Source organism: Tamandua tetradactyla, chromosome 5, assembly GCF_023851605.1.
Source record: "Tamandua tetradactyla isolate mTamTet1 chromosome 5, mTamTet1.pri, whole genome shotgun sequence".
Taxonomy (NCBI): domain Eukaryota; kingdom Metazoa; phylum Chordata; class Mammalia; order Pilosa; family Myrmecophagidae; genus Tamandua; species Tamandua tetradactyla.
In genome coordinates, this window is record NC_135331.1 from 31,414,162 (window position 1) to 31,425,655 (window position 11,494).

Sequence of the window (11,494 nt, forward strand, 5' to 3'; positions counted from 1 at the left end):
CAGGTCCCACAGCACTCTCGTTGGCTTTCTATGCAGTAGCCTTGGCTCATGCCCATCAGACATAAGGAGTTTCCACAAATCCTTCCTGGATAACTCCATGTCCGATCCTGACTTTCTCTGAAATGGCTGACTGGTTCCACATCTGGTCAAATCCTCACACAGGGCGCTATTCTCTGGGGTCTCCATTTCTGGAAGCCCAGAATTTTCCAGAACTTCAATTTCTGATTTCTCTGTACCCAAGAGTTCAGTTTTCAGCTTATCTCTTTCCTGTCGCATTTCACTGTAAGCTGCAAGGAGAAACCAGGCTGCACTTTCCACATTTAATTTGGAGATCTCTTCTGCTAAATATCCAAGTTCATGGCTTTTAAAATCTGTCTTCCAGCCAAAGCCACTAGTCAATTTTGCCAGATTATCTGCCATTTTAAAACAAGGCTCACTTTCCTTCCAGTCTACAATAACATGGGCCTCATTTCTGCCTAAGGCCTCATCAGAAGTGTCTTTAGAGTCCACATTTCTACCAACAGTCTCTTCAAAACAGTCTAGGCCTTCTCTATCAAGCTTCTCACAATTCTTCCAGAATCTTCCCCATATCCATTTAAAAAGCTGTTCCAACATGTTTGGTATTTGCAAACTGCAGCAGCAGCACCCCACTCCTGGTACCAAAATCTGTTCTAGTTTGTTAGCTGCCAGAATGCAATATACCAGAAATGGAATGGCTTTTCAAAAGGGGAATTTAATGAGTTGCAAGTTTACAGTTCTAAGGCCGAGAAAATGTCCCAATTAAAACAAGTTTATAGAAATGTCCAATCAAAGGCATCCAGGGAAAAGATACCTTGGTTCAAGAAGGCCAATGAAGTTCAGGGTCTCTCTCTCAAGTGAGACGGCACATGGAGAACACAATCAGGGCTTCTCTCTCAGCTGGAAGGGCACATGGTGAATACGGCGTCATCTGCTAGCTTTCTCTCCTGGCTTCCTATTTCGTGAAGCTCCCTGGGAGGCGTTTTCCTTCTTCATCTCCAAAGGTTGCTGGCTCGTGGACTCTGCATCTCATGGCTTCATCATTCTGCTCTCTCTGAATCTCTCATTCTCAAAATATTTCCTCTTTTATAGGACTCCAATAAACCAATCAAGACCCACTCAAATGGGTGGAGACATGTCATCCCCTAATCCAGTTTAACAACCATTCTTAACTAAATCACATCAACCAGGGAGATGATCTCATTACAGTTTCAAACATACAGTATTGAATAGGGATTATTCTACCTTTAAGAAATGAGACTTATATTAAAACATGGCTTTTCTTAGGGGGCATACTTCCTTTCAAACCAGCACAGAACTGTAAACTAGCAACTTATTAAATTCCCCTTTTTAAAAGCCATTCTGTTTCTGGTATATTGCATTCCAGCAACTAGCAAACTAGAAGTTACCAAACATTTTTAATTGGGAGTGTGCTGGTTTGAATCTTGGGTGGACCCCAGAAAAGCCATGTCCTTTAATCCTCATTCAATATTGCTGGGTGGGAGCTTTTTGATTATCCATGGAGATGTGACCCACCCACTTCTGGGTGGTAACTTTTCATTAGCTAGTTTCCATGCAGATGTGTCTCCACTCATTTAACATGGGGCCGCTTACTGGAGCCCTTTAAGAGGGAACCATTTTGAAAAAAGCTTTAGCGCTGACAGAGCCCACACAGCCAGAGACCTTTGGAGATGAACAAGGAAAACACACGATGGGGAGCTTCATGAGCAAGAAACCTGGAGACAAAGCTAGCAGAACCATGTTCGTCATGTGCCTTTCAAGTTGGGAGAGAAACCCTGAGCATCATCCACCTTCTTGAACCAAGGTATCTTTCCCTGGATGCTTAGATTGGACATTTTTAAAGCCTTGCTTTAATTTGGACATTTTCATGGCCTTAGACCTGTAAACTTGCAACTTAATAAATTCCCCTTTCTAAAAGCCATTCCATTTCTGGTATATTGCATTCCGGCAGCTAGCAAACTAGAACAGGGAGCATCCCAGATTTCTGCCTTCTAATGAAGAATCAGACCTGATAACACCAGGCCCACAATCTCAATATTGGCCATACTCTGTCTACCCCTCTATGAGCGTGATTTCTGTCCTGCAGTCCCCACCCAGCACCCATGCAGCTCACCAAATTACCTCTTGGCCCCTGGAGGCATATGAGTTTGAAACCCTTAATGCAGTTCAACTCTCTCCTTTTACAGGTGAGGAAACTGAGCCCTAGAGAGAGGGAGGGACTTTACTAAGGTCACAAAGACAGGAGGCTCCAGCCTGGGTTTCAAGGTCCCGGCTTTCCAGCACAGAGTTTCTTTCAGAGCACAACCCATGAACCAGAAAACCAGGAAGTCTTATGCATGATGTGAGGGTTGGGTGCCCACTGTGTGAAGGTGCCAAAATAGAATAGACTAGCAGTTACCACTGGGCAGGAGCCTTCAGAATAGCATGTAAACTGCCACCTCATCCCCTCTCCATCCATCCCCTTATCCTAGCAAAGGTTCTAATTCCATAGGCCAGGATGGGGCCCTGGAATCTGTACAGTTAGAAAGGGTCTACCAGGGAATGCTAATGCGCAGTCAGCTTTAGGACCCACCAGGCATTGAAATATACTAGATTCTCGCCCAGAAAAGGCCTGCCAAAAAACTTCCTGGGGCCTTTCTCCTTTCTCTAAGCTCAGAGCTTGGCTATAGCTCCCTGTATCCCCCAGGCTATGTTATATCTAATGTCATTTCTATAATCCCTGTGCTTGCCTCATTATAGCATTTAACACTGGATTGCAAATAATAATAATGACAACAATAAAAACAGCAACAATAACAAAATAGCTACCATTGGTTGAGCATTTATAATGTGCGTAATCATATTCTCACAAATCACTAAAACAACTCCTTAGGGTCTGGGAAGTGAAGTTAGTACACCCCAAATCTCCAGCTGGAAATGGGTTCAGACCTACCTGCCTGAAAAAGAGCTGTATTCTTCCTATTTTCTGCACCTCCTTTGCTAGAAATGGATTTCCAGAAACAAGCAAGAGACCCCCAACCCCTGAGGATGAGGGTTTTCTCCTAACACCATGGCTTTCTGGGTTCTCTATGTGGACCCTGCAATGTCAGGTCTGCAGAGGTGCCCTGAACTGGAGAGTCACCACAGGAAGGAACCCGAAGGGGCTTGGCAGAGTGTTTGTAAATGTGGACCGGGGGTTGCAAGCCTCTGCTTGGATCCCTACTTGCCTCTCTCCCTAGCCCCAGCCTGAGGTGAATGAACCTAAACCCATGTGGATGGACACCCCAAATTCCTGAGCTGGAATGGACTGCATGCAGGCTCATTTAGCTAAACTCCAGTAACTTATACGTTAATTCTTATTTGAAAGTCTACTTACCTCCCACCTCCAGGAGAAAAGTCCTTGCAAAAGGACTACAGGTGTCTTCTCTCCATTTCCAGCACAACACATAAAATCGAATGAGTTCAAAACTGCTGCCACGTTTGACATACAAAGATGTTCATTTCAGTGTTCATTATAATAGCAAAGGGGGGAAAATGACACAATCCAAATCTTCAACAATAGAAAATTAGTGAAAGAGGGACTATACAAACATCCTCCCAGTTGGAAAGTTCTAGGATGGTTGAAAATAATATTTAGTTTTTTAAAAATAAATGAATTATTTTTATTAGTCAAGTTGTAGGTTTACAAAAAAATAATGCAGAAAATACAAAGTTCCCATATATCCCTTTTATTAGCCCTTTGCATTAATATAGCACCTTTGTTACAACTGATGATATCCATAATTTACATTAGGGTTCATTGTTTGTGTTGTACGGTCCTATGGTTTTTTTTAATTAAAAAAATTATACTAGTAACATGTATACAACTAAATGTTAATTTAGTTAATATTAGGAGCAATATTTCTCCTTTAAAGCACATGCAATATATAATTTAGTGGTGTTAAATTCACAATGTTGCACTATAATCCATGCATTACCAAATCTTTTCTATCATCACAAACAGAAACTTCTGTGGCAATTGTGAACAATACTGCTATGAACATCAAGTGTGCAAATATCTGTTAAAATCTCTGCTGTGAATTCTTTTGATAATATACCTAGAAGTGGGATTGCCAGGTTACAAGGTAGTTCTATACTTAACTCTCTGAGGAATTGCCATACTGTTTTCCGCAGAGGCTGTACCATTTAACATTCCCACCGACAATGAATGAATGTTCCTATTTCTCCACATTTGCCCCAACACTTATTTTTTTCCATTTTTAAAGCAGCCATTCTAGTGCATGTGAGATGGTAGCTCACTGCGGTTTGATTTGCATTTCCCTAATGGTTAATGATGTTAAGCATCTTTTTGTGAGCTTTTTGGCCATTTGCATATCTTCTTTGGAGAAATGTTTCTTTAAGTCTTTTCCCATTTTTCAATTGGGTTGTCTTTTTGACATCGACTATATGATTTATTTTTATATTTTGGATATTAAACCCTTATTGAATATGTGGTTTCCAAATATTTTCTCCCATTCTCTAGGTTGTCTTTTTACTTTTAGGATGAAGTCTTTTGATGCACCAATGCTTATTTTATTTTATTTATTATTATTTATTTATTTATTTATTTTTTGCATGGGCAGGCACTGGGAATCGAACCCAGGTATCTGGCATGGCAGGCAAGAACTCTGCCTGCTGAGCCACCATGGCCCGCCCTTATTTTATTTTTAACACTAGCTCTCATGATACCCCACAAAGAAACCTACCTCCAGTCCCATTGTTAACATTGTAATGTTTTCATGATGTAACGGTACGTTTAAGCAGCAGGACAAAATTAAATATACATATTCACCAGTATTTTGTAAAGAACAAACCAACAAACAAAAATACTAAGCATTGTAGTAGAAAAAAAAAAAAGGGCTAGAAGAAAATACACCAACATTTTAGTACTTCTATGTAGGTGATGAGGCTGTGGGTAATTTAATTTTTCTTCCATTTCTCTTCAATTTCCAAATACTCCTTTAAGGAGAAAAGAAACATCAAAAATAAAAATGATGACTAAAATCGTGTTTCTTTTTTAACCTTACTTAATCCAAGGACCAGTGCTAGTTCAAGATTTGGCTTATATGAAATTTGGCTGCATGCAAGCCAGGCTAATCAAACCATGGCAAGCCATATGCGAGCAACCATTTCTGAGTGCCACCATCTTATGGTGAGATACTGGGGCTCAGAGAAGGGCAGTGCTCTGGGAAAGTCTGAGATAGAGACCACACATGGATACCCACGGAGGTCAGCCTTGCCCACATCATGCATTGTGCTGAATGCAAATTGTGCACAGGACTCTGTGTGCTGTGCCAAGGGCTGGGGGGCATGATAGGTGTGCCCAGGACAGCTATACTGCCTTGTCACCGCCTTTGTGCCTCATGAGCACAGCTGACATAGAGTGCTCACCAGGAGCCAGTGACTGAACCACACGTCCCCGGGGACCTTGGCTAAAAGCTTAACTCAGTCCAAGCACCATCACTGTCATTCATTTAACCACCACCCCCACTGTTAGACATTTAGATGGTTTCCAGTTTTCATTATTAGAAACACTGCCCCAGTGAACAGTTTTGAACCTGCAGTTCAGAGCACAGCTGGGCTTATTCCATCAGATTCCTACAAATGAAATTGCTGGGTCAAAGGGTAAGTGTATTTCCAAGGCTTTTAAAGCATATAGCCAAAGTGCTTTCCAGAAAGGTATACCAATCCCCTCTTTCAGCAGCAGCGTGTGAGAGCACTGGGTCATTCTGGGACCTTGTCAACCATCACGGCAATTAGCAAAATATCTGCTAATTTGATAAGCAAAAAAAAAAAAAAAAAAAGATTATTCTCACTTAGTCATTCAACCAATATTTTATGAGTGCCTTTTCTGGGCAAGGCACAGCGCTCAAGAACAAAGAGGCTGCAGGGAGGTGGTGACTTTGAGTTCCCCACCATAGGAGCCTCGTTCAGTGGGAAAGAAGACGATTTGAGAGGTAATTATTACACTGAGGGGTAGTGTACTTGGAAGAGAAAGTTCACGGACAATAGGACACGCCATAGTAAAACAAGACCACTTTGGGTAGCTGAGGCAGACTCTCTGAGGAAGCGGCATTTAAACAGAGACCAATTACAAAATTGGAAATGTTGTTTTGTTTCTATAGGCCATTTGTAGTTCTTCTTTTGTAAGTTGCCTGCTTGCATCCTTTGCCCATATATTCCTTAAGCATATATATATATATATATATTTAATTGAGGTAAAATTCACATAACATAAAATCCACTACTTTAATCATTTTAAAGTGTACAATTCAGTGGCATCTGGCATGTTCATAATGTTCTGCAATGGAGTATTCTTTTTGAAAATTAATTTATTTTGAAAGTTTCCAAATTCACAAAAGACTTTAAAGCAGTAAAACACAGACCCTAATTTTGGGGTGCATATTTTAAAATTGATCTTTCAGAGCACTTTCTACAGTAAGGATATTCACCCTTTTATTCTTTTTAAATGTTCATATATGAAATATATAAATTTTCCCATCTTAACTGTCTAAAAGTGTTCAAACCAGCAGTACTAATTATATTCACAATGTTGGGCTACCATCAACGCCATCCATTACCAAAACTTTTTCATCACCCCGAACAGAAACCCTATATCCATCCAGCAATAACTTCTTATTCCCCCGACCTTCTCCCATGGTAACCTCTATTCTGCTTTCTGTCTTCATGAATTTGTTTATTCTAGATAATTCATGTAAGTGGAAGTAGACATTTGTCCTTTTGTGTCTGACTTATTTCACTCAAAATAGCTTTTAAATTCATCCACGACATAGCATTTATCTGGAATTCATTCCTTTTTGTGGCCGAAGATTGTTCCCAACTTTTGGCTATTGTGAATAATGCTGCACGGGCACACTGGAGAACAAGCATCAGTGTGAGTCTTTATTTTCAATTCCTTTGGTTGTATATATCTACAAGTGGAATTGCCAGGTCGGGTGGTATTTTATGCTTAACTTTTTGAGGAACCACCAATCTGTTTGCCATAGAGGCAGCGCCACTTTGCATCTCACCAACAGTGTATGAGGGTTCCAATTTCTCTGCACCCTCCCATCCCCCCTGATGCTTGTTAGGTCTCATTTTTTGAATAACAGTCATCCTTATGGGCATGAAATGGTATCTTACTGTGGTTTTTTATCTGCCTTTTCCTAATGGCTAATGATGTTGAGCATCTTTTCATGTGCTTATTGGCATTCTTCTTTGGGGAAATGCCCAGGATATTCACTCTTTCTGAAAGATAGTCTGTTTTCTCCAGTTGGCCATTTGCCTTTCACTCATGTTTACGTTTACACATATATATACATATGCAATTGTTTTACATTTTCTATATTCACTATTCTGAAGTCTGAGGATTTTCTTTTTTGTTGCTGATTATAACTGAAAGAGAGTAAAGACCCACTGGTGATATGAAGTCAGGAAGAATGGCCAACGATAAACCATAGCCACAGGGTCCTGTTCAGCTCCAGAGACCACAATTCAGAGGAGCTGAGATAACCCGGGTAGGGGCAGGAGGCAGGATCTCCTGAGCTTATGCCATCTACAGGGTCCTGGATGGACCTCAAGGAGTTGGTCTCCAGTACAGGCCAATGATTTCCACACTCTTCCCACCATAAAGGGAACCCATTTGTCAAGATGGAAAAAAGGGTCCCAGGGTTCAGCGAGAAGACCCAAATGTTGGAGTCAGGGAGATATGGGAGCAATATGGACCCCAGCCTTCACCAGTGGCTATGACAAATGACCTAGCTTCTCAGTTACCACACTGAGGAATGGGGCAATGACCCAGCCCTTGGGGGAAGGCTGTGAGGACTGAATAAATTCCTGGCACAGTTCATACAAAGCTCCATGGTCAGCAAGAGGCAGAGTCAGAACCAGAACTCACATCTGAGCTCAGTCCCTGCACCTGGAGGCACCAGGCATGGTCTTGTCACTATTATTACTAGGGAGCCACAGGCAGCCCAGCATTGAAGACAGTCAACTTAGGAAGTGGGTGGCCTTCACATACCTTCTAAGCAAGCCTGATAAAGGCAAGTGGGGTGGAATTTTGTTCTTTGGCAGAAACTAGGGCACCTCACTTCAGAGCTCCTTCTGCTCCTCACCTCCCTTTGGGTCCTTGGCTCGTGGTCAACCAGTCAATTAAAGCCTGGCAGCCTGGTTTGGTGGGGAGAATCCCAGGAACAGGCTGAGTTCCAGGCACAGCTCTGCTGTTCCCCTGCTGTGGGCTGTCTCTTTCCCTTCCTGGTTCCCAGTTTTCTCATCTGTAAAATGAGGATCATCAGAGAAGCTACTGCATAGGATTGCTGTGAGGGTTAAAGGCTGTGTGTGTGCGCGCGTGTGTTTAAACCAAAGAACACTCCCAATACCGTGGCTGGCACACAACTGGTCCTCAACAAATGCCCACTATTATCATCAATGCCCTGCCCCACCCTTGGGGAGCTCTGAAACAGGTTGGGAAGGAAAGAACGTTTTTATGAGACAAGATTATAAAATTTTTTACATAAAATAAAACCCCAATTGCATGTTTAAAAATTATACATAAGTAGAGATCAAAAGGAAATGTTGGCAGTGCTTAGCTCTTGGTGGTGGACCTACAGGGGATTTTACTTCATTTGCCTTCTTTGCGCTTTCATTTATTTTCAATATTTTCTGCAATGCACGTACCATTTTTTTTTTTTTTTTAACACGGGCAGGCACTGGGAATCGAACCCGGGTCCTCTGGCATCGCAGGCAAGCATTCCTGCCTGCTGAGCCACCGTGGCCCGCCCTGTACCACTTCTGTAATCAGGGAAAAAAAAATTGGGCCATGAGAACTGAGAGGAGCTCTCACTTGAATCTGGACTGATGGAGCAGAGGCCCTAGAGGAAGTGGTAGTTCAGCAGGGTCTGGAAAACGGGAAGAATTAGAAGAACTAGGGAGGAAGTGGAAGTCTTCCCTGTTCCCTTATTTTTTGTCTGTCTTCTCCCTTAAGCTGTGAGCTCCATAGGTCAGGAGTCTTGGTGTAGTTTGTATACTGCTGTATCCCTAAGGTCTAGAAAAAAGGCCTGATACTTAGTAGGTGTTCCAAAAAATTACCAATCAAGTGAATGGATGAATGACCTCAACAGCTCCATTTAGCCTGAGAGACTGAGATGCTCCCAGTCCGCTGACCAGCTGGTAAGCTGCCAAAATCGAGGTGCCTGGTTTCCATGGAAACTGAAGAGGGCCTGCCAGGCCAACAACAGGAGGCAGATGCAGGGATTGTGAGCTCTGTATCTTTTCAAGGTGTGGCCCAGAAATCGGGAACATAGCCAGGGGAGTGTTCACGGAAAAGAAGGACCTTCATAAATATGGTTAACTCAGTTCTTCATGGGATAGGTTTGTCAAATCATTTCACGAACACTCACGCAGGTAGTCTGGGTCTTTGAAGGGGGGGTGGGAGGGGGCTCACTGTGTGGAAGGGAATGAGCAAATTTGGTTCTAGCCTGGACCCTGCTGTGTGACCTTGGACAACTTTCTTAACCTCTCTGGGCATCTACATGCTTATCCACAAAATAGGAGATTTGGCCACTCTAAATTTATTTATAAGAAGTCATGTGCAAAGAATGCTTTGAAAATTATTGCTTTTTTCCTTTCTTTGCCCTGTATATATGTTATATTATACAATAAGTTTTTTTTTTTAAGTCACATGCAGTAGGATGTAAAATAATGTAGCCATTGTGGAAAAGATTTTGGCAATTCCTTCAAAGTTAACACAGAATTAGCATTTGACCCAGCAGTTCCACTCGTAGGTATATACCCAAAAGAACTGAAAAGAGCTACTTAAACAAACACTTGTACATGAATGTATGTACATGGCAGCACTATTCACAGTAGCCAAAATGTGGAAACAACCCAAACGTCCATCAACAGCTGAATGCATAAGTGTGGTGCAATAGAATATTATTCACCCCATAAAATGGAATGAAGTACTGATACATGCTGCAGCAGGAATGAGCTCTAAAATATTATGCTAAACAAAGTAAGTCAGCCTCAAAAGATCACATATTGTATGATTTCATTTATATGAAATATGCAGAACAGGTAAATCTATAAAGACAGAAAGCAGATTGGTGGTTGCCAGGGCTGGCGAGAAGGGGATGGGGAGTGACTGCTTATGGGTACGGGGCTTTGGGGTGATGAAATTGTTTTGGAACTTGATAGAGATGGGAGTTATACAACACTGTGAATATACTAAATGTTACTGAATTACACGCTTTAAAATGGTTAATTTTGTTATGTGAATTTCACCTCAATTGAATAAATTTTTTTTTTAAATACATGTGTCCTACAAGTAGGCCTTGTTGCCTGAGTTACAGAACAGATTCACAAGGAGCCCAAGAGACTGCTAGAATACCTGCAGTGTTATGTAGTTGAGAGATAACCACAGACCCTGCAAAATTATGCCTTTAACGTCATGTGCAGGAAGAATCTACATGCTAGGGTCAGAATTAGGGTCTGGACCTGCCTCCGGCCACACCCCACAGCATGACCTTGGGTCAGTCACTCAGTGTCCAGGAGTTTCAACCTGCCTATCTGCCACTGTTGGGCAAGGGACACAGCCAGGTTAACAGGTTTGAGTCCTGTCTCCACCACTACCTGCCTGGCCTTGGGCAATGAACTCACCTCAGTTTCTTCAGCGACATAACAAGAATACCTATAGCCACTTTGGGGAGAGGATATGTGTATACAGTGGGCACTTAATAATCAAGATCCCTTTCCACTTTCTTTGTGGCTGCTCCCCCCAGCACTCTCGAACACAAATATCGCTGGGACTCTACCCAAGAAAGAAGTTAGGACTCTCTAGTGCAAGGTCACAAAGTGAGTTTGGGATTGGAACATACTTGTTTTGACTTGCGTTCCAGGGAACTTTTCCTCAGACCCCGAAGTCTCATCCATCCTTTCCAACAGCCGTTTGGGAACTATACGTCCTAGGAAGTGCAGAGGCGTGTAACGAAAGAGACCCGGCTCAGAATTAGGCGGTGTCCACACCTGATGAGACAGGTGCAAGCGTCCCTTGCGTACAGATCAGAAAACGGACTTGGTTTAACTGATGTTCAGAGAGAGCAAGGTGACCGGCACCAGGACACACAACCTTAAAGCGGCGGCCTCGGGTTTCAAGTCGGGTTCCGCCGGGGCGCCACGCCGGGAGGCCCCGGACGCTCCTGGCTGCACGCGAGTGAGGCGCGCGGCGGTGGGGATCCCGCGCGGAGTTGGAAGCCTGGCCCTTTCATTTACATGCTAATACCCAGAATGCCTTTCCCCCCACCCCGCACACCGCTTCTCTTAATGGAAGCACTCAGTTTGGAACGGTGGAAAGTTTGGAACGTAAACTTCGCTCCTTCTTTGCAACTGTGGGAACTTCCCACCCGCACACACGGTGCCTGCAGCCCCGGGCTCTAAGCCC

At 42.8% G+C, this 11,494-nt stretch overlaps 1 long non-coding RNA gene across 2 annotated transcripts in view; it reads right to left on the minus strand.

The window, feature by feature from the left end:
• Window positions 1-11,494, minus strand: part of LOC143683954 (uncharacterized) — an 83,574-nt gene that overhangs the window by 10,445 nt on the left and 61,635 nt on the right. The window contains exon 4 of one of the 2 annotated variants that reach the window (XR_013175754.1): window positions 1,990-5,016. The exons of the other annotated variant lie outside the window; for it this stretch is intronic. This is a non-coding gene — a long non-coding RNA (uncharacterized LOC143683954). Of the gene's footprint in view, window positions 1-1,989; window positions 5,017-11,494 lie in introns of those variants that run through there. 2 annotated transcript variants of the gene reach the window in all.